Consider the following 22401-nt stretch of genomic DNA (forward strand, 5'->3'; position numbering starts at 1 on the left):
TCACTTGTTCTGCTACTATTTTTATGGAATCATTTTGGAAGAAGGTCATAAAGTGGCAGAAATAGGGTTTCCTACAGGGATTAGGGTTACTCAGGAGCAAGTGACCATTAGGGTCCTACTTGACTAAGTGAATGTCTTATTTACAGGCTCTAGGCAAAAAAATAAAAATAAAAACAAAAATAAAGACTTTCCTCTTGCGTGCTCCACCCTCAACAAAAGAAGCACAGAATGGAATTTAGGGTGGATTATTATAGCTATACTACCACAAGGTTTCCCTTCACTGTATTGTTCCTTGCATAGCGAGTAAATGTAGTCTTTACATAAGCATATGGTTATTTTTAGAGGGTGTTGTCATCCCTGTCACAGATTTGGAAGGGTCTAAATATTTCTTAATGTCATCATTTTCCATTGCAAAATGATGCTGAAGCAAGTTTTGGAGGAAGTGGAATCATAGTGCATGCTAGGCTTGGAGGCAGGAAAACCAGGGTTCAAATCTCTTTTCTGATGCTTACTGCCTGTGTGACTCTGGGTGACTCAGTCTTCCATTGCCTCTGGCAACTCCCCAGAATTTAATCAATTAAATCATATTTTTAAAGTGTGTTGATAGAGGGAGTCACAAATTGGAGGTTCTTTCCTCCATATTGAGGAAGAGAATAGATCAGCCTTCCTTCATTCTACTGACTTTGCAGCAATACCCCAGATGCACTTTCTACATCTACCCCTATAGCCCTTTTCTCCCATTGGTTAATTCTTCCTGGAACCTACACTTTGAGGAAGGGCCTAGGCCAGTCATTCCTTATTCTCTGGACTTCACCACTATGCCCTTGCTTGGGGGTCTCCCGAGCTTTCCTTTCCCCACACACCCCTAATTTTTAGTTCCTGTCTATGCATTGTCTTCTCCCATTAGAATGCAAGTTCCTTGAGCGAAGAAATTATCTGTTTGCTTGTGTGTGCATTACCATTGTTTAGCACAGTATCTGGCACATAATAAGCACTTAATAAATGCCTGTTGCCTTGTTGATTCACTCCAGAAGTCTCCTAAGCTGATCAAATCACAAATATTTTGTGTAAATTTTAGGGAAGATGCTCATATCAAAACATAAATTTCTTCAATGAAAAGTGCTTTTTAGAAATATGTAACTGGGTACATTAGTAATAGATGCAGAAATATAACATGGGCCTATTAACCAATCAGTACACTAATTTCAGAGCATTAGGGCATTAATCCACTTAGGACTTCCTGTTCACCAGGGCCCATTGCAGATCTCCATTTGCATTTTATTTGCAATGGAGTCTTGCCTTCATGTTTGTGTATATACCAGGTAGTACCTTCCAGTGAAAAGCCCTTGCTGCCATTTGGTGAATTAGCATATGAAATCCACTTTTCCATGGAAAGGCTGGGCTTACTCTAGAGCTATAATTTAATTAGTGTTGCTTTCCATGTCTGTTCCTCACTAAATATGATTTGGAAAGAATGTAACTTGCAGAGCTCCCGTTACAAGGGAGTTAATCTAAGGTCAAAAAGCATCAGTGGCTCTAGAGAGTCCCTAAATTCTATTTAAAATCTCTCTAAATGGGTAGATAATGAGGGATTTGTTTTGTCTCTGAAGTTCCTTCTGAGGCTCCCTTTTTACTACCAGCCCCAATATTTCCCCCCTCACCACTATAACCAACATTTTCTTGCCAATCAACTTAATCAGAATAGAAATGAGTATCACCAGGAGACTGGCTTAGATTCACCCCATGCAACTGGATGTCAGGTAAGGGGAACGAGGGAGGAAGGACATATTCCTACCTCAATAAAAGGATCAGGATAGTTGTGTTAAGATGGGGATGGGAGGGAGGGTAGGTGAATCACTTACATAGCACTACAATGACAAAGAGCACTGGAGGGACTTGGAAAACTAGAGATGTTAGTGCACTATTGGTAGAGTTGTACAGCCATTCTGGAAAGCATTTTGGAACTGTGCCCCTTAAATGACCAAACTACGCATATCCTCTATTATACCACTACTAGACCTACACCCCCAAATAAATCAAAGAAAGAGGAGAAGGGACTAAATGTGCAAAAATATTTGTAGCAGCTTTTTATATAGTAGCTAAAAATAAAAAATTAAGGGAGTACCTATTCCTATAGCCATTCCTATTCAGGAATGGCTAAATAAATTGTGGTATATTCATGTAATGGACTATTATGTCATAACAAATGACAAACCAGACAATTGGAGAGTAAATTGGAAAGACCTTTGTGAACTGATGCAGAGGAAAGTGAGCAAAACTAAGAGAACAATTTATATGATAACATTACAGAGAAAAATAACTTTTAAAGACTTTAGAACTATGACCAACACAATCATCACAATCATCTTCAGAAGAACTCGCCTCCCTACAGAAAGGGAGTGAATTTAAGATGCAGAAAGAGAGATACATTTTTAGTCATGGTTAATGTGGGAAAAACATTTTTCTAGACTAACTAGATATGTATTTAGGAATTCTTTTAAAAATTTGATTAATTGGGGAAGTTAAAGGAATAAATTAATTAAAAAAACTTAAATTTTGAAGAGGATGTGGGAAAAGTGGGACACTGATATACTGTTGGTGGAGTTGTGAACTGATTCAACCATTCTGTAGAGCAATTTGGAACTATGCTCAAAGGGTAACCAACTGTGCATATTGTTTGATCCAGCAATGCCACTACTAGGTCTGTATCCCAAAGAGATCATGAAAAAGGGGAAAAGAACTATGAGTGCAAAAATATTCATAGTAGTCCTTTTCATGGTGGCAAAATATTAGAAATTGAGGGACTGCACATCAATTGGGGAATGGCTGAACATTCCCCATGTAATGGAATGGATGTAATGGAATGTAATGGAATTGTGCAATAAGAAATGATGAACAGGCAGATTTCAGAAAAAACCAGAAAGACTTGTACTAACTGATACAAAGTGAAATGAGCAGAACCAGGAAAACATTGTACATAGCATCAGCAAAATTGTGTGACAATCATCTATGAATGACTCAGGTCTTCTCAGCAACACAATGATCCAAGACAAATACAAGGGACTGAAGAAAGAAAATACTGTCCACATTTGGGTAAAAAACTGATGAACTCTGGATGCATATTGAAGCATATTTTTTCACATACTTTATTCTTTTTCATGTTTTTTTTTCCTTTTTGATCTGTTTCTTCTTTCATAACTACGACTAATATGAAAATAGGTTTTACATGTATAGCCTATATCAAGTTCCCTACCATTTTTGGAAGAAGTGAGGGGAGGGAGAGAGGGAGAAAAATTTGGAATCCAAAATCTTGTAAAAATGAATGCTAAAAAGTTTCTTGACACACAATTTGGAAAAACTAAGATATTATTAAAAATAAAATACTTATTTTTTAAAATTTTATTTATTTATTTTTAGTTTTCAACATTCACTTCCACAAGATTCTGAGTTTCAAATTTTCTCCCCTTCCCACTTCTTCCCCCCCTCCCCGAGATGGCGTACAATCCAATATAGGCTCCACATATACATTCATGTTAAGAATATTTTCCCATTAGTCATCATGTAAAGAACAGTTAAAACTAATGGGAGGAACCACAATAATGAAGCAATAAAACAAAACAACAAAGGAAAAGGAGAGCAAATAGTATGCCTCCATCTGCACTCAGACTCCACATTTCTTTCTCTGGATGTGGATAGCAATTTCCATCATGAATCTTTTGGAGTTGTTTTAGATTCTTGCATTGCTGTGAAGTGCCAAGTCTATCAAAGCCAGTCATCCCATAATGTGGCTGTTACTCTGTAAAATGTTCTCCTCATTCTGCTCACTTCACTCAGCATCAGACCATACAAGTCTTTCCAAGTTTTTCTGAAGTCTGCTTGCTCATCATTTCTTATAGCACAATAGTATTCCATTACATTCCACATTCCACGATATCCACAACTTGTTCAGTCATTCCCCAATTGATGGGCATCCTCTCAATTTCCCATTCTTTGCCACCACAAAAAGAACTACTATAAATATTTTTGTATATGTGGGTCCTTTTCCCATTTTTATGATCTTTTTGGGATACAGATCTAGAAGTGGTATTGCTGGGTCGAAGGGTATTAGAACTATGTCCAAAGGGCTATAAAATTGTGCATACCCTAAAATACTTTTTTTTTTAAAATACATGTAGCACATGTTTTATAGACCTAAAATAAATGTCTAATGATCAAGTCACCAGAAAAAAAGAAAGAGAGGAAAAACAAGACAAAAGAGAAGGAAAAAAGTACTGTAATTAGAACCAAAGAACCTGGGTTCAAGTATTGCTTTTACCACTTACCACCTGTGAGACATTAGGTGAGTCACCTAACTACTTAGACCTTAGTTCCTCATTTGTAAAATGAAGAAGTCGGACTAAATGATCTCTGTGGGTTTCTTCTAGATCCAAATCTAGGAAACCTCTCTGGAAAATGGGAACTGTAATGAAAGCGATGATCCGTACCTTAGACACTTCCATCTATCCCTTTATTTCTCTTGTGGTTGGAACAGCTCTTCCTTCAACAAGAAAATCAAGCCTAGTTCTCTGCCATCTGTGCCCTTCCCTCTTCTCCACTGCCAAACTACAAGCAGCCAAACTCAGGTGGCTGGGATGATTCTTGTGAGCCCGTGGTCAAACTGTCATAGCAACAACAGCCTTAGTCAATGGGCTTTATGTGGACTAGCAACTCGGATGTCATGAAAGGTGAAGTTCTCACTCTGGGAAGCATGAAAATTGGCTCAGTCCATTTCTCTGACCCAACTTGCTCCTTTTAATATGCTAGTGGGGACTGATGGAGACTACATTATCCCCAGAACTCCACTCATGTGGAGTTCCCTTCTAGTTCAATTGACTGAGTTCTTATTTTAAGGATTTGACAGATTTCTTGCTTATAAATAAGAGTGAGAGGCAGCATAGCAGAATGTATAGAGAGCCAGGCTTTAAGCCAGAAAGACTCAGGTTCAAGTCCCACCTCTGACATACACTGGCTGTGTGAGCCTGAGCAAGTCACAACCTCTCAGTGCTACAGTCAGCTAAGACTGTAAGTTTAGGAGGTGTTACTCTGCCTTGGTAAAAGGAATTAGTTTTCTCATCTGAAAATTCCCTAAATCAATGAAAACACAGGTCCAGTACCTCTCTCTAAAAAAAAGGAGGCACGGTGATTAGAGTACCTGGCCAGGAGTTGGGAAGACTTTTCTTCCAGGGTTCAAATCTGGCCTCAGATACTTGCCAGCTGTGTGACCCTGGACAAGTCACTTAGCGATGTTTGCTTCAGTTTCCTCATCTGTAAAAGGAGCTGGAGAAAGGAAAGGGCAAACAACTCCAGTATCTTTGCCAAAAAACCCCAAAAGGGGTCCTGAAGAGTTGGGCACAGCTGAAACAACTGAACAACAATATCATCACTATACTCACTTGCCACTGATGTTCACTTGCGTTGCCGCCATCAGTTCTAAAGTGACCAAATTCCCAGGCAGGAACTTCTAAGATCAGGGCGTTTTTTCTTGCCTACATTTTTCAGTGATGTTACACATTGTGGAGGCCAACAAGCCCAATGGAAAACAAAAAAGGAGCAGATTAGATGCTGACAAGGCAGACTGACATACATCTAAACAGGGCAATCTTCCAAATGTGTGATTAGTATAGTGCCTACATGTTTGCTGGGATCTTTCAACCTTAGGAAATAGAAGCTCATTTTGTAGAGAGCTGGTTTTCTAGTCAGAAGAACACTATGTATGTACTGATACTGCTAACTATATGACCTTGAACAGATTCTCTGGGTCTCAGAAAAACCCAGAGAAAGCATTGAACTAGATGCTCCCACCTCTTGATTTGTTGATCACTCAAATTTACATGGTAATTTACTTCACTTTTTATACCCAATTCAATAAAATAAAAATCCCTTATTTATTTCAAGAGGCAGGGGGGTACAGAAGAAAGCTAGCCAATCTCTATCAGATCCAAGAAGACATTAGTTAAGTCTTTCCTTTGACACATACATGATGTGTGACCTTGGGCAATATCTCTCAGATCTTTGTCCCTTGCTCCAGCTATCGGTTCACTGAACTGTTCCACAGGTCATCACCTCTTACTTATATGTTGCAATAGAGGAAGAGGAAAGTGGAAGGGAGGGGGGAAGAAAATAAGCATTTGTATCATACCTACTAGATGCCAGGCACTATGTTAAGTATTTTTTTTTTTACAATTTTCTCACTTTTACAAAATTTTCATTTTATCCTCACAACAATTCTTTGAGGATGGTGCTATTATTATGACCACTTTACATTTGAGGAAACTGAGGCAGTTAGATGAATGACTTGCTCAGGGTCACATAGCTAGTGAGTGTCTGAGGATGGATTTGGATTCAGGTCTGTCCTGATTCTAGGCCCAGCACTCTGTACACTATGGCACCAGCTGCCTCTAATAGCAATGACCTCCTAGTTGGTCTCTCTGCCTCATGTCTTTTGCTCCTCTAATCCATTTTTACAGAGCTGTCAAACTAGTATTTCTAAAGCACAAATATGACCACGTCTCTCCTCTGCTCAGGAAGCTCCAGTGACACACTCTTGCCATGAGGATAAAATATAAACTCTGCTGTTTGGCTCTCAAAGCCCTTCACAAGCTAAGCATGGCCTACCTCTCCAGGCTCAATGCGTATTATTCATCTTCACACTCCACACTCTAACTCAATTGACCTTCTTGCTGTTGCCTTTACATACAAGTCTGTCTCCTGTCTCTGTGCTTCCACACAGGCTCTGCCTTCTTCCCAGAATGCACTCCTTTTCGAGTGCATCCATCTCTTTGATTCTCTAGATTCCTTTTGGGTTGAGCTCAAGGGCCACCTCTTACAGGAAGCATTTCCTGATTTCCCTCCACCCACCCAAACTAATGTCTTTTCTGCAGAAATTACTTTGCATCTAATTTGTATAAAATTTGAATTTTTATCATTCCCATGTTGAATGAATAAATGAATAAAACATTTATTAAGGGCTTACTGTGGGCAAAGCACTGTGGAGATGCAAATAAAATATAAGACAGTCCCTGGTCTCAAGGAGCTCATATTTTGGTGATGGATACAACACATAAGGAAGGTTTCAGCTATAAATCAGAGGGGAAGATCCCATAGTCCTTGGGGTACAACAGCAAACACACATGGTATAGGTCATTTCTGTTGACAAAAATCATTTCAGTTTCTGATGGTGAACCATTTGACAATGTCAAGGACTTAGGAGACAAGAACTTTTTTTTAGAAGTCTTCAGTAGATATGGCTACAGCACTGGAAAGAGCAGTTGCCAGGCTGCATCTTCATAGAGGATGCTTCTCAGGATGATGGCTGCAGGCACTGGGCTAGAAGCATTGTGATTCCAAAGGTTATTTGGTTCAAGGTCCTGAACTGTCCCCATCAGGGTCTGAAGGAAGATGATGGTCAAGGTGGTGGTGGTGGTTTGACCTGTCTGGTGCATGCTGCCTCCTATCTTTCCCTCAAGGGACCTTATTGCTTTGGCAAAGCTTGCTTGCTGCCCCAGAAGGGGCAATTGGTGGGGAAAATTGGCTTGTTCTCCATAGCAGCTGCCTCCCAAAATAGTGGCTGTGAGAGCTATGCCAGAAGCAAGAAGCAGGTGGTCTTGGGAATTCTGCCACTACCAGGGCTCCTATTCCTATCTTCCTGTTGGTGACAGTTGGTCAGCAGTTGGTCAGCCCCTCTCCACCATGATTTCTCCCCTCAATGATGGCTGAGGGCCCCAGGACCAGAAGTAAGTCTAGTGATTTGGGGACACTGCTATTCCCAAGGCTCTTGGGCTCAGAGTCCTGGGGCCATCTCTATCAAAGTCCAAGGAGATATTGGTGGTTAAGGTGGTGGTGGTTTGACTTGTCATGTGCTCCCTGCCTCCCACCTCCCCCTTGGGGTGCCCTATTGCTTCAAGCTAAGCTGACTTGCCAGACCTGTGAGTGGCAGCTGGAAAAAAGCAAGTTCTTTCTGCCCAAGAAAATAACCTCCCCAGGGCAGTGACTGACTCACTTTTGTCTCTGTATTCCCAGAGCCTAACAGAACTCCTGAGATATAATAGACCCTTAATAGATGAATGGATATAGAATCAATTTATTTAATTTATTATATGATGTTGAGCAAGGGATGAAAATTATGTCCCATGGAAAATGATAGGATGCTTTGAAATAGGAAGAGGCAGTCTCTAATTTATAAATGGGCTGTGTTTCAAAAGTTCATTCTATAAATCAGTTGCTTGGAAATGGGAACACATTTTCTCCCTGCAGAAGCAATATAATAATAAATGTTGGTTAGGTCACTAGGCCAGGAAAAGCCATAGAAGCCTATTGATCATCTCCAAGGAATACTATATACAGAATTGGGAGGAAAATTAGACCAAATTACAATGATCTCATCCAAAAAATTATTTGATTTTGATCTAATGCTTCATTCCACTACTCTATCAGCAGAGGGGTTTTCTCTTCTCCTTATGCCAAAAGGACAAAGTATCCTGCTCTTTCCCCTTACCAGGTGGTGAATGGAGATAGATCTCTTTCCTCCAGGGTGGCATAAAAGAGAGTTAGATATGCTATGGTAGAAGTAATGAGTGCAGCAAGCATCTTGTGCAGTGACATGTAAGAGACATTACTAAATCCAGTGGTACCTGAGGAATGGCTGTAGTTAGTGGAATCTTTGCAATTTTAGGAAGTCAATACTACTATATGTACAGGTTTTCTTAGAAACCATGTCTTTATATCTAATGGCCTGTGTATTGCAATGACTACTCTGCCCTCACTGATAAATCAATAGATACAAGGTTATAGACAGGCCAAAATGAGAACATTGCTATAAGGTCTTTCCTAGGAAGCCCCTTTGAAAAGATTAGGAACACAGTTTGGTAGCCAGGCACATTGGATAGAGCTGGCCTTGGAGTCAGGAACAAGTAAGTTCAAGCCCTGCTTCTGACACATACTGGCTGTGTGGCCATGGAAAGTCACTTCACTCCCAGGTCCTCTGGCAGCTCTCAGACTAGTGATTGAAGATGTCCTAGATTTTTTATCTGAAGGAGCAGGGATTTTGCCAGCATAGTAATATTAGACATAAGATATGGACTTTTGTTTGTTTAGAAGGGGCCTCTGGCATTGGTAACAGGAGAAGAGGATAATATTTTAAATGCTATTGAAAAAGTTTTCTATTATTGCTTGTAATTTCTTGTATTGTGCTAACTCTTTTTTACTCATTTATGAACAGTAGTTACTCTATAAAGCAACATGTCATATTATAATTTTAAAAATATTGACAAGAGTACCATGACTCAGTAGGATTGGAGATGGACTGGAGATTTGTGCCCTGAGTCACCTACAATGTTTTCTATGTGACTTTTAGAAAGTTGTTAAATTCTTCCTCTTGTAGTATCCTTATGTCTATTACAAACCATGCACGTTCTCAGCTTTCTCTCAGGGAGTATTTTCAAAACCTAAAGTTGTTAGCTATCAGCCTCCTGAAATGGGTTTCTTTGTTATTTTCACTCTAGCTGGCCCACTGAGAGACTATTACCTCATTTGGTCAATCTATTTGTTGTGCCTCTAGTTTCCTCTATAGAAATACAAAGAATAAAATAGTGTTAGTCTTAGTAATGTATTATAAATGGTAATATTTAACAGTTAGATATCAGTGGAGCACATGCTCAAAGCATAAATGAGTCATGGAAAGGCCTAATTTCCTTTTCACAATGTGGAACTGAATCAGTAATCTTAAAAATCTCATTTCCTAATATCCCAGGGTGGATTTAGTGTACGAATGAATATTTGAAGTGGTAGGAAATATGGTTTCAGCCCTTCACACTGGAGTTTGCCTGTTTTGTTTAACTTGGTATTACTACTGCAGTGATGCCATCTTCTGGTCTATGGATGGCTCAGCTGCAAATGTGAGTACCCTGAACATCAGTGGTGTTAGCTTGATGCTTTTTCTGGAGTCACAGTCACTATATACTCATGACTCAAGTAAATTTTTTTGCTTATCTTTCCACACTTCATTCATTTCTAAATTAAAAGGAAAAATATAAAGTTAAAAATATAAGCATGGATGATCATGTAAATAGAAACTATTATTACTGATGTTGCAGAATAGTGTTCCCATATGTGTTCTAAATGATTCCTGAATAAGGATCCTTGAATTATCCTCTCAGATAAAATCTTACCTTCTGCAAGAAGCCCTTCGCCATTTCCCTTAATGCCAGGTTCTCTTTTCTGAGATTCCCTCCAGTTTCCCCTGTATATATCTTGTATGTACATAGTTGATTGCATATTGTCTCCCCCATTAGAATATAAGCTCCTTGAGGGTAGGGACAATTTTTTGCCTTTCTCTTGTATCCCTAACGCTTAGCAGAGTATTTGGTAGGTAATAAGTAGGTATTTAATGCTTGTTGGCTTATGGAGTTGTCAAGTAACTTGTGTAATTCAGAGAGAAGAGTGTTAGATTTGGAGGCAGAGGACTTGGGTTCAAATTCTGGTTCTACCATTTTACCTTTTGTGCAACCTTGGACAAGTCATAACCGCTTGGGTTGGATCTCAGTCCCTATAAAATTAGAGGGTTGGACGAGATGACTTCAAGGTCCCTTCCATCTCTAATTCTATGGTTCTATGTACTTTAATACTTCAGATTGTTATAGTAGATAAGAGTATTGGGCTTGGAGTTACAAAACCCTGAGTCTGACTGGTGCCTCAGACACCTATAACTATTTGACACTCAGCTTAAATTCTCAGTACTTCAGGCAACTCTCTAGGACTTATTATTTAGAAGGTGATTTTGACGTCTGGTGATGGGGTGGGGGGTGTTTCTGGTGTGGGAACACAGTTTCCCCTCTCAATGACAAAATTACAGAGCCTTCATATTTTCATACAAAGCGCATTTTTAATACAATTCATCAAAATCTGTCTTGATAGCTGCTAGCAAGAGGTGTGACTGAATCCTCTTCCTGGTCCCGTAGCCACACTTACCACCTACCCATCATTACTTTGTGCTGTAAAGGTGTCTTTGAGGGTTTAAAGTTCCTAATATTTGTGCTTTATTCTCTACTATTGCATTCTCTTGGCAGAAACAATCTTCCGCTCCAATCTCAAAGATTACTTTGTTCCCCTCTTTCTTTTTGTATTATAATTATAATTTTTATTTTTAAGAGTGGTAGCCAGGCATACTGGATAGAGCTGGCCTTGGAGTCAGTAACACCTAGGTTCAAGCCCTGCCTCTGACACATACTGGCTGTGTGGCCATGGAAAGTCACTTCACTCCCAGGTCCTCTGGCAGCTCTCAGACTATAAATCCCAAAGAAGATACCAAACTACAATGACAGAGAGAATCTCCTCACTTGGGAGTTCTCTACACCAATGAAATATCAGTGTAGGGAACTCTTACATGTAAACAAGTATGGAACAAAAACAAAACACAACAAAAAAATAAGCCATTTTATATGAGAACCATATAATATTTATCTTTGTATCTTCTACACTGGCCTAATTCGGTGTTATATATATGGGGGGAAGGAAAGAGAGAAAGAAGCATTTATCAAGCACCTACTATGTGCCAAGCACTGTGCTGAACACTTTACACTATTATCTCATTTAATACTTAAACAAAATTGAAAGTTAAATGCTATTATTATTCCCATTTTACAGTTAAGGAAACTGAGAGAGACAGTGGTTAAGTGACTTGCCCTGGGTCACATAGCTAGTAAGTGTATAAGATTTTAATTAGTCTATCCCGTGTACCACAGAACTGCCTTTTTCTGCTCAGACTGAAATCTAGTTATTTATAATTTTCCTTTCCTATGGAAAACTGAATTTTTAATATGGGGTATTATTAAGTATATTACTTACAAGTTATATTAAGTATAGAAGATACTTAGTACTTACTTGATATTGTTAGCACATGAAAAGCAGGACAATTGACCTAGAAAGAGTCAAGGCAGCAGTACCTCTAGTCAATAGCTCTGTGTACCATCATCTCTCCCATGATAGGGCTATCTGCAGCTAGCTCACAAAAGCAAGGATAGGCAGGGTTTTCACTGCTGTTAGTCAAGACCAGGCTAGTAATATCATTGGGAAGGATAGAAATGGGACCTGATTACACTGATAGAAGGACCTACCAGGTGAGGAAACCTCTGGGAGATCTTTGATCATCCGAGATGGTTGTCATTTGCCCATTCACTTTATCATGGTGGAAGGAGTCCATACAGGCAACACTGACCTCATCACAAATCAATAGCATGGCTATTGGTTTGAGTCATTCTTGGACATCTTTCTTTCATGTAGGGGCACACTGCCCTTGTGGAGGTCTTGTGACTTAGGTTCTGCTGCTAAGCTGGCCAAAGTCTGGGGCCACGAAACTTTCTATTTGATCTTGATCCAATCCATTAACCCCCTCAGACTTCAGTTTCCTCATCTGTTGTGTGATATGTTTGGATTAGAGGGTTTCTGAGGTCCCTTTCAACTCTGTATCTAGGATCCTAGGAATATCGAAGCGATTTGGCAAAGTCACCAAGTTGACAATGGCTGCATTCCTGACCTCACCTCTGAACAATTTTGTTTTCACAAGGTTGTATCATCGTCAAACAGAGGAGCAAACCACCCCAGAGGTCATGGGCCCACAAAGAAATACTAGCATTAGGGAGAGTCCAGCCTCCCCTCCGCCTAGAGGGTCTGATGGAGGTTATATGAGGGTTGGTGAGACAGCTGCAGGAACTGCAGGGAATGGCTGCCCTGTTTGTAGCACAGCAGGGACCACATATGTTACAGTGATAGTTTCACGGGCACCTCCGGCTACAGCAGTTTTGCCACAGCCTAAGCGTTCCATTTTAAAATTCACTACTATTCCAGAGGAAATAAAAGCATATGTTGGCCTTCTCAGGCCATTGTTAGTGACAGGTGTCCCAATGACCCTTTGGAGGCATTTAACCTTTGGATCAGGAATTTCAGGGAAGCCCAGTCAGGTGACACAATTCAGGTAAACTATTTTAGACAATTATTTAATTAAACTATTTTAGACAACACCTATACTCCACTATTCCTTCTTCCTCACACCACATATTTAATCAATTGCCAAGTCCTTTCAAATCTACCCCCCGGCAGACTTAAGAGTGAACCTGTTCCACATATCCACCCTAGTTCAGGCCTTTACTACCTCTCACCTAGATTATTACAATAACCTCCTTTTTTGTGAGGCAATTGGGGTTAAGTGACTTTCCCAGAGTCTCACAGCTAGTGAGTGTTATGTGTCTGAGGCTGGATTTGAATTCAGGTCCTCCTGACTCCAAGGCTGGTACTCTATCCACTGCACCACCTAGCTGCCCCTACAATAGCCTCCTAATTAGATTCCCTGCAACCAGGCTCTTCCCTCCTCCAATGTATTATCCACAAAACTGTCAAATTGATATATATGTTTTTTAAAAGGGAGATCTCCCTATTTTGTCCAAGCTGAAAAAGTAGCAGCTATTCACTGACCTTGTGCCAATTCTGATTGGCATGGAAGCTTTGACCTACAACATTTTTCTGACCTGGGCTGGTTCACCCATCCTTAGGGAGCCTGGTGGCCTTCCATTATTGGGGTGCAAAGCATATTGGTGATAGATTTAGTCCACACTTCTGATCAGCCTTTGCTCACAACTCCTAAACTCAAGCTGTCTTCCAGCCTCAATTTCCCCCAGCAGCATGGGCTTTACACATGTTCCACCACACCTAGCAAACTAAGATTCCTAAAGCATGAGTCTGACTATATAACTCCATTGCTTAAGTAATTCAATGACACCATATTGCTCTACAAACTGACACTTAAAGCCCCATATATGCTGGAGACAGCCTGAGCAGGCTCTGAGAGATATTGTTAAATTTTTAGTGTACGCATTTTCACCTTAAAAATCCACAAACCCTACAAACCAGGGCTTGATTTATTGTTTTACTTAGACTTAAGAAAGTGATGGAGAGAATGTTAATAATGCTTGTTTTTCAATTGTTTTTTAGTCATGTCCGACTCTTCATGGCCCCATTTGAGGTTTTTCTTGGCAAAGATACTAGAGTGGTTTTGCCATTTCCTTCTCCAGCTCATTTTACAGATGAGGAACTGAGGCAAAGAGGGTTAAATGATTTGTCCAGGATCACACAGCTAGTTAGTGTCTGAGACCAGATTCAAGCTCAGGAAAATGAATCTTCCTGACTCCAGGCTGGGCACTCTATCCACTGTGCCACCTATCTACCAGTTAGTAATTCAGATTAAACCTAAAAGAATGTTGAGTGGCATTTTTTATTGTTACACATTTACCAACATATCCCTGCTAAGAGCTCTTTACAATCTGGGTCTAACCTATCTTTGCAGATTGATTTCTTATTACTTCCCCTCACACATGCCACGTTTCAGACAAAATGTGATTCAAAGATGCCATTCCATATCCTTCCTCTTTGTCTTTCTACAGGCTGTCTCTCATTCTGGGAATCACCCTCTTCACCAAAGCTTTTTAGAAACCCTAGTTTCCTTCAAAGCATAGTTCAAGTGCCACCTCCCACATGAAGTCTTTCATGATTCCCCCAGTTGTTAGTTCTCCTTTGATTCCTCCTCGAAATTTCTTTGTATTTACTTTCCATATATCTTGTATTTATTTATCTTGGGATCTTGCTATTTTCCCCCAGGTAGAATGGAAGTTCTTCAGGTCAGAGAACTTTGTTTTTGTCTTTGTATTCCTAGTGCCTGGCACATAATAGATGTCTAATTAATACTTGGTGAATTGAATTGCATTGAATTCTCACTGTTCATGGCTTCATATTAGCACAGGGATCAGTGGTCTGGGTCAGAATGATATAGTAGAAAACATGTTGGATTTTAAGACAAAGGACCCATATTTGAATTTGAGTATTGCCATTTATTACCTGTGTAACACTGGACAATTTCTCTAAGCCTCAGTTTCCTTATTTGTAAAATGAGGGTTTGGACTAAATTACCTCTAAGATCTCTTCCAACTCTTCAGGTATTAACCTTGATTTAGTTTGAACTTAATGCTTTATTTATGTAAATAGGATTTTTTCTAATTACATGTAAAGAATGTTTCCAACTTTTATTTTTTAAAAGATTTTGATTTCCAAATTTTTCTCCCTCCCTCTCTCCCCTTCTACCTCCCCAAGATAGCAAGCAATCCAATGCAGGTTATACATGTACGTGTAAATGTTAAATCCACTTCCACATTAGTCATGTTGTGAAAGAATAAACAGGACAAAAGGAAAAAATAAGAAAAAAACAAAGAAAGTGAAAATAGTATGCCTTGATCTTCATTCAGACTCCATCAGTTCTTTCTCTTGATGTAGACAGCAATTTCCATCATTAGTCTTATGGAATTATGTTGGATCATTGAATTGTTGAGAAGAGCTAAATCTATCGATGTCAGTCATCACACAAAGCAGCTGTTAATGTGTACAATGTTCTCCTGGTTCTGCTTACATCACTCAACATCAGTCCATGTAAGTCTTTCTAGGTTTTTCTGAAATCCACCTGCTCGTCATTTCTTATAGCACAATGGTATTCCATTACATTCATAAGCCACAACTTGTTCAGCCATTTCCCAATTGATGGGCAGTCCTTCAATTTCCAATTCTCTGCCACCACAAAAAGAGCTGCTATAAATATTTTTGTACATGTAGGTCCCTTTCCCTTTTTTATGATCTTTTTGGGATAAAGACCTGAACTTAATGTTTTAAATAGTGTTTGGGTACCCATACTGGAAAGATTAGAGAGAAGTGCATTGACTGAGCCAGATAACCAGGCAAGTCTAAAGAATATACTGGTTCAACTAGGAACCTAGAAAATGTAGTGGGAGCCAGGCATGACCAATAATCCCTGTCACTGGTGTTAAGGGAAAAATATCTCCCACTGAGTTCACGTAATAGGTTACTATTGCTAAGTAAACCTATCACAATGCAGAAATTTTAGAGGTAAAACTCTAGGTTTTATTATGGTTAAGCACAGGTTCAGAAGGTTAGAAAAATGACCCTAAACAAAGATTAGGATTCTAACTGAAGCTTTTATAGACAAAATGCATTAGAGAGACAGAGAAATAATTTTTCATGTATAGCAATCTCATACATCCTCTTAGTCTTATAAAAAGTCTTATAAAAAATTTTCGGGAGTGCTAAAATTCAGAATGAGCTGAGGCTGGAGTGGAAAGCTAAGGGCCACAGAAAAGATTTCTTCTCTATATTGGGAGAAAAAGGAAGATATTTGCTTGGGATGATGGGACAATGATAACTGACACCAGAGAGAAAGCAGAGCTGACTAATTCTTAGTTTGCTTCTGCTTTTTTTGTCAAAGGGAATGACCTTTGCCCTGGAAATGGCAGAATAAAAAGCACTAACAGGGAATGGATACCCAATTGAGCAAGAATATAAAAGAAGCATAGCTTTCAGGAATTAGGAGGTAATAAACCTACTGTACTCTACTCTCATTGGACCTCACCTAGAGTATTATGTTCAGTTCAGTTCCAGTTAAAAAGGACATTGACAAACTGGAGAGTGTACAGAGAAAGGCAAATAGGATGGTGAAGGGCATTCCATGTATCATAAGGCCAAGCCTAAATTAGGCTTAGTCTAATTCACTCATGTTTTAAAATGCAATGAGCACTCATGGACCATAAAATTCAATTAAAATCCACTTAATTAGGAGGTTTAAAAAAACACTTTAAAAATGCAGTTCAAATATTGTTGTTTTTTTAAGTATTAAAATTACTCCTACCTGTCTCTGCAATCACCAAGTAAGAAAAACCCAGAAGCACGCCCTGTAGGCAGTAAGAGCCCAGCAAGAGTCAACCAATTTAGTGTTCTCTAAAAAAAGCTCCACAGTCTGGCAACCACTGGATCTGGCAATTCCCTCAGGCAGCGAAAGCTCGTCAGTATTCTTTTGATAGACTTTTTCCCTTCAGGTTAGGCCTTTTACACTTAAAGCCCCATAGTGGGCAAGGCACCTCCAGGACCTGAGAAAAAGGGAGAAAGGAAGGCAAGAGCCCCACAGTTGTCCCTTCCCAACAACTACCAGTCTATCACATCACCTTGTCGTAGGAAGTTTGGTTGAAGGCAGTGGCAATACTTAATGTGGAGGAGAGAAGACTCTAGGGGCACATGATCATTATTTACAAGGAAGTCAAATGGAAGAGCTTTCTCTTTAGCTCCAAAGGGCAGAACCAGGAGTAATGGAGTGAAAGTAGTAAAAAGGTCAACTGAGGCTCAATGTTAGGAAATGTTTCCTAACAATTAGAACTGTTCAAAAGTGGTATGAGAGGTGGTGGGTTCCTGTTCCTTGGAGGTCTTCAATCAGAGGCTGGATGACCATTGTTCTAGTGCATATTCTTTGGCATAAAGATTGGGCTATATAGTTGCTGAGGTTTTTGTCATCTTTCAAAATCTATGCTCCTAAAGTCAGCACTAATATGATCTAAGTAAACATGCCATTGATTTTTAAAAAATAAGAAATGAAAAGAAGTGAGGTCATTTATTTTGATTTGCACAATTTCTAAGAAAAGTTTATTCAGTGTATGACAGGCTGACTGCATAGAAAGCTGGCATTGGAGTCAGGGAGACTTATGTTCAAATCTCACCTCTGATACATATTGGCTGTGTGTCCCTGGACAAGTTACCTAAACTATCAGTGCCCCAAGCAACTTGTTGATTATAAATTGTAAAGAGTGAACCAGTCTGCTTTGTAAGAGACGTTTTTCAACTGGGAACTACCTAGTTAGAAGACATCACAGGTCCTGCCAAAACAAAAAAAGTTGCCATAATGAGAAAGTCAAAGGAGTCCCACAGCTACTGCAGGCAGCAAACATTTAATGTCCTTGCCAAGTTGAGACATGGTGGCTAAGAGTAAATGGTGGCTTGGAGTAAAAGCCCACTTACAAAATATTACAAAGGCTAATAGAAGAATTTGAGCAGTGTTTTCTCATGAAACAGGAAAAAAAAGCAATTATGGACAAGATCAGACTAAAAAAAGAGAAAAAATAGCTTGTTGTAAGACCTAGCTAAGCCAAATCATCCCAAGGGTATCTGTAGATAAAAATAGAAAGCAACAAATAGACACAAAATGCAGCAGATATAATGATCTATTCATACATACATAATAGATTTAGCCCTGGAAGAGACCTTAAAAGCTATTGAATCCAACCACTTCATTTTACAGAGAAGGAAAGTTAGGCACAGACAGGTTGTCATTTGGCCAAGGTCATAATATTCTCATCAACAGGAATAATGGAATCAACTCATCAGGACTCTACTACCTCAGCAGCCAATATTTTATGTGAGAAAATGGCAACGGAAATGAAGAAAGAGGAAATAGGGAAGAGTGAATTGAAGTGAACAAACACACAGAAAAGAAAACTATGCTGGGAATAATACCATTTTAAATCGAAGATTGATTTTGAAGCTATCTTAAAGAGGAAAAAATTCTCAAGGAAGATAAAAGGTCGCAGATAGTAACATTAATAAAAATAGTGATCAAGAAGACAAGACATTAGCAGCTATTGACTCATAAGTTCTTTATAATCTCTATTAAATGGCTTTTGTCCAGATTGCATAGTTAATGAAACCAGAAGAAGATAGATGCCTTTTACGTATAGTTTTTTTTTTACAGGAGACCTTTTTTCAGTCACACAGTTGATTGAAAGGTATTTAAAATTTAATATTTTATTGTGTCTACTGGCTGATCACAACAAAGTATTTCACTTAGTAGAGTGAATTGTAGTTTTAAAGTCTCTCCTGCAAAAAAGGAGATTCCTTGAATATGTTAATATAGCACAACATTCCATGACAGCTGTGACCATCAACGTAACTATTTAATAGTCTTAGGGGTGTCAACATCAAACAAGGTATCAAACAGAAAGACATATGCTCAACAAATGTCAGGACATATGGGGACCAAATACATAGAAAAGTCATCTGTGCTGGAGACTGCATAGTGTTGAAGGAAAGACAACATGCAAACAAATACATACACATATGTTCATAGATATGCATATATATCAAGCTATATACAGGATAAATAGGAATAATTAACAAAGGGAAGGTGCTGGCCTTCCTTTTTAGAGGACAGAAACTAGACTCTCAGCTCACCCTACTTGGCATCTGATACTCTGCTTGATTTCAACTCTATAGTATAAGATGCCTCCATGCTGGGTATTCCCTGGTACCCCCTCCACTCCTCTTTCTGTCTCTTTTTTTGTGTTCTTTCCCCATTTAGACTGTAAGTTCCTTGAGGACAAGGGCTGTCTTTTATTATTATTATTAATTGTATCGCTAAAGCTTAGCACCGTGCCTGGCACAAAGTAGGTGCTTAATAAATCTTAATTGGATTGGATTAGATTGGAAGGCTTCCTATAGAAAATAGGAATTTAAGAGATGTAAAGGAAGCCGGGAAGATCAAGAATCCAAGTAGAGGAGGGAGAGCATTTCCAGGCATGGGGTCAGCCAGGGATAATGCCTGGAGCTGAGAGATGGAGTGTCTTGTTCATGGAACAGTAAGGAGGTCAGTGTCTCTGGATTGAAGAGTATGTAACAGAGAGTAAGGTGTAAGAAGACTGAAAAGGAAGGAGTAGGCTAGGTTTTGAAGGGTTTTGAGTGTGGAACATTTTGTATTTGTATTTGATTTTTGTATTTGATTCTGTAGGCAATAGGAAGCCACCTTAGTTTAATGAATGACATAATCGTCATATAATAGGAATAATAACACTCCAACTTCTTAAGTCACAAGGTTTTTATGAGAATTAAATGAAATATTGCATGCAAGTACTTTATAACCACTTGAAAATTATGTAAATGTGAGTAATTATTGTAGTAGTAGTAGTAACAATAATAATGATAAAATAACAATTCATCTCAGCTTTGGGAAAGCACTGAAAGTGGTAGAGTTTCTTAAGCTGGACCTTCATGGAGTCAGGAAGGTTGAGAAGCCAATGGATGGTGGCTGTTATGCTCAAGGAAATGCAGAATGTCTTTAGGATTGAGGAGGATACTCTACTCTTAGAGGGTGCTCACTTTCCAGGAGACCCATTAACCAAAGATGTTCTCACATTTCCCCGGCTTTGTGAAAAGCTGATGCTGCTGAATATAAGACAGGATAGTGGATGCAATGCGAGTAAATTAAAATATTGATTGAATAGATAGCTCCCTTCCCCACACCTTGTTCTAAGAAGTACTGTAACATCAAATTCACAAAGCACAATCATATAGCAGGGGTGTTTTAAAGGCTGAGTAGCCTATAATCAACATGCCACTGGGACCTATTTACAGCTATTGAGAAAAAGAATAAACTGGATTGGAATTCTCTATTAGGAAGAGTAATGTAATACAAAATAGGATGAATTAGAGGAAGGGTAAGTTAGAAGGGATATAAGTTAGGAGATCACTGCAACAGTGCAGAACAAAAGCACAAAGGGGCTAGACTAGGGTGGAGTTAGTTAAAATGGAAAGGTAAGGATGGATTGCCTTTGCCAACATAGACTCCATAGATTTTGGTATCGAATTTGAGGAGGGAATGTAAAATGATGTGAATGAAAGATATGCCATTAAGAGAACTAAGGATGTTAGGAGGATTTAGTTGTGGTGGTGGGGTGGAAATGATAAGCTCAGTTTGGAAAGAAGGAAACATTTATTAAATACCTACTATGTGCCCAGGGTCACATAGATAGTAAGTATCTGAGGTCAAATTTGAACTCAGGTCTTCCTCATTTCCCTGTTCTACCTAGCTACTTCTAATGTAGGAGATCTTTTGGGGGATGCTGAGTTTGAAGTGTTATCAGGACATCCAAGGTGGAGATTTTCCTTCATGCCACTTCTATGAAAGAAAAGTAAATGAATAGGAAACAAGTTGACTGTATATTGGAATGAGTTGCCATATAGCCCTGCATATTTCATAACAGTGGTTTCTGTAGTAGAGTAAGAGCTAACATCCACATAACACTTTCAGGTTCCCAAGGTGACTCTTACCTTTGCACTAACAGTTCCTAATCTTTTTGAGTATGAGGGCTTCTCTTCAACATCAAAAATTTTGATGGGTTCTCATTAGATAATAGCACTAGTAGGTCCATTTATTGACAAAATAAATGACAGAAAGCAGGCATGAATTCAGGAATTTTAAAAAATGAAATATGTGCTTTGTTCATCACAATAGTATCTATATATAATCATCTAAGTGGCACAGTGCACAGAGTACTGGATCTGGAGTCAGGAAGACCTGAATTCAAATTCTGCCATGGATACGTACTACCTGTGTGACTCTGGGCAAGTAACTTAACCTCTGTTTGTCTCAGTTTCCTCAACTGCTAAAAGAGGATAATGATAGCACCTACTTCACAGGGTTGCTATGAAGATAAAACGAGAGACTGTAAAGTGCTTAGCACAGAGCCTGGTACATAGCATGTGCTGTTTAAATATTTATTCCCTTCCCCTTCAAAAGATAATAACTCATGTGCAAAGTCTATTATTTATTCACTAAGTATGTCCATAGTAGTTATACTGAGTTGTTTGATGAGATTGCCACTTTCTGAGATTGGAAATCTGGTTTCTAGACTTTGTGTAATAACTTTTAAGTCACCGCCCTCCCCGATCACCCCCCTCCCCCGCCTCACCCTGCAACTTTCAAAGTCTGTGACATAGAGGTTGCAAACCACTGCCTCGTTATCTCATTTGCTCCTTACATCAACCCTATGAGGTAGGAAGCAGGTACTCTATCCATTTTACAAATTCAAAAACTGATCTTTGGAGAAGTTAAGTGACTTACCTATGTTCATCTAGCTAAGAAAGTGTTGAAAGTGGGATTCAAACCCACGTCTCTCTAAGTCTCATGCTTTCTCTGTTGTAACACACTATCACTTTTATAACTATTATGTTGACAATGTCCATAATTATAATGATATAATCAAGAATGAATGAAACATTGAATGAAACATTTATTCAAACATTTGCTATATGCAAAGCACTGTACTAAGAGCTAGGGATAAAAATAGGAAAAAGGAAGACAGTCTTAGCTGGCAAGGAGCTTAAATTCTAATGGGGGAGATAACACATATGGAAGGTTTCAGATGCAAGTCCCACAAGAAAAGTCTCATGGTTCTTAAGGTACAAGGCAAAGCAAATGTTAATGTCTCTTCTTTGGTGTCATTTCTACCAATGAAATGCTATCAATTTCTGAGGTTGAACCATTTGACAGTGTCAAAGACTTTGGTGGCAAAAAAGCTTCCTTTCTGGGTCTTCAGTTGCTGTGGTTGTAACACCTGAAGAAGCAGTTACCAGGCTACATCTACAGAGGCGTTTTGTTTCCCAGGAGGATGGCTGAGAGCCATCAGGAAAAGATTAAATTAAGTTCAATGTGCTCTGTTT

This window comes from Vombatus ursinus, unplaced genomic scaffold (genome assembly GCF_900497805.2).
Source record: "Vombatus ursinus unplaced genomic scaffold, bare-nosed wombat genome assembly UNPS02011767.1, whole genome shotgun sequence".
Taxonomy (NCBI): Eukaryota; Metazoa; Chordata; class Mammalia; order Diprotodontia; family Vombatidae; genus Vombatus; species Vombatus ursinus.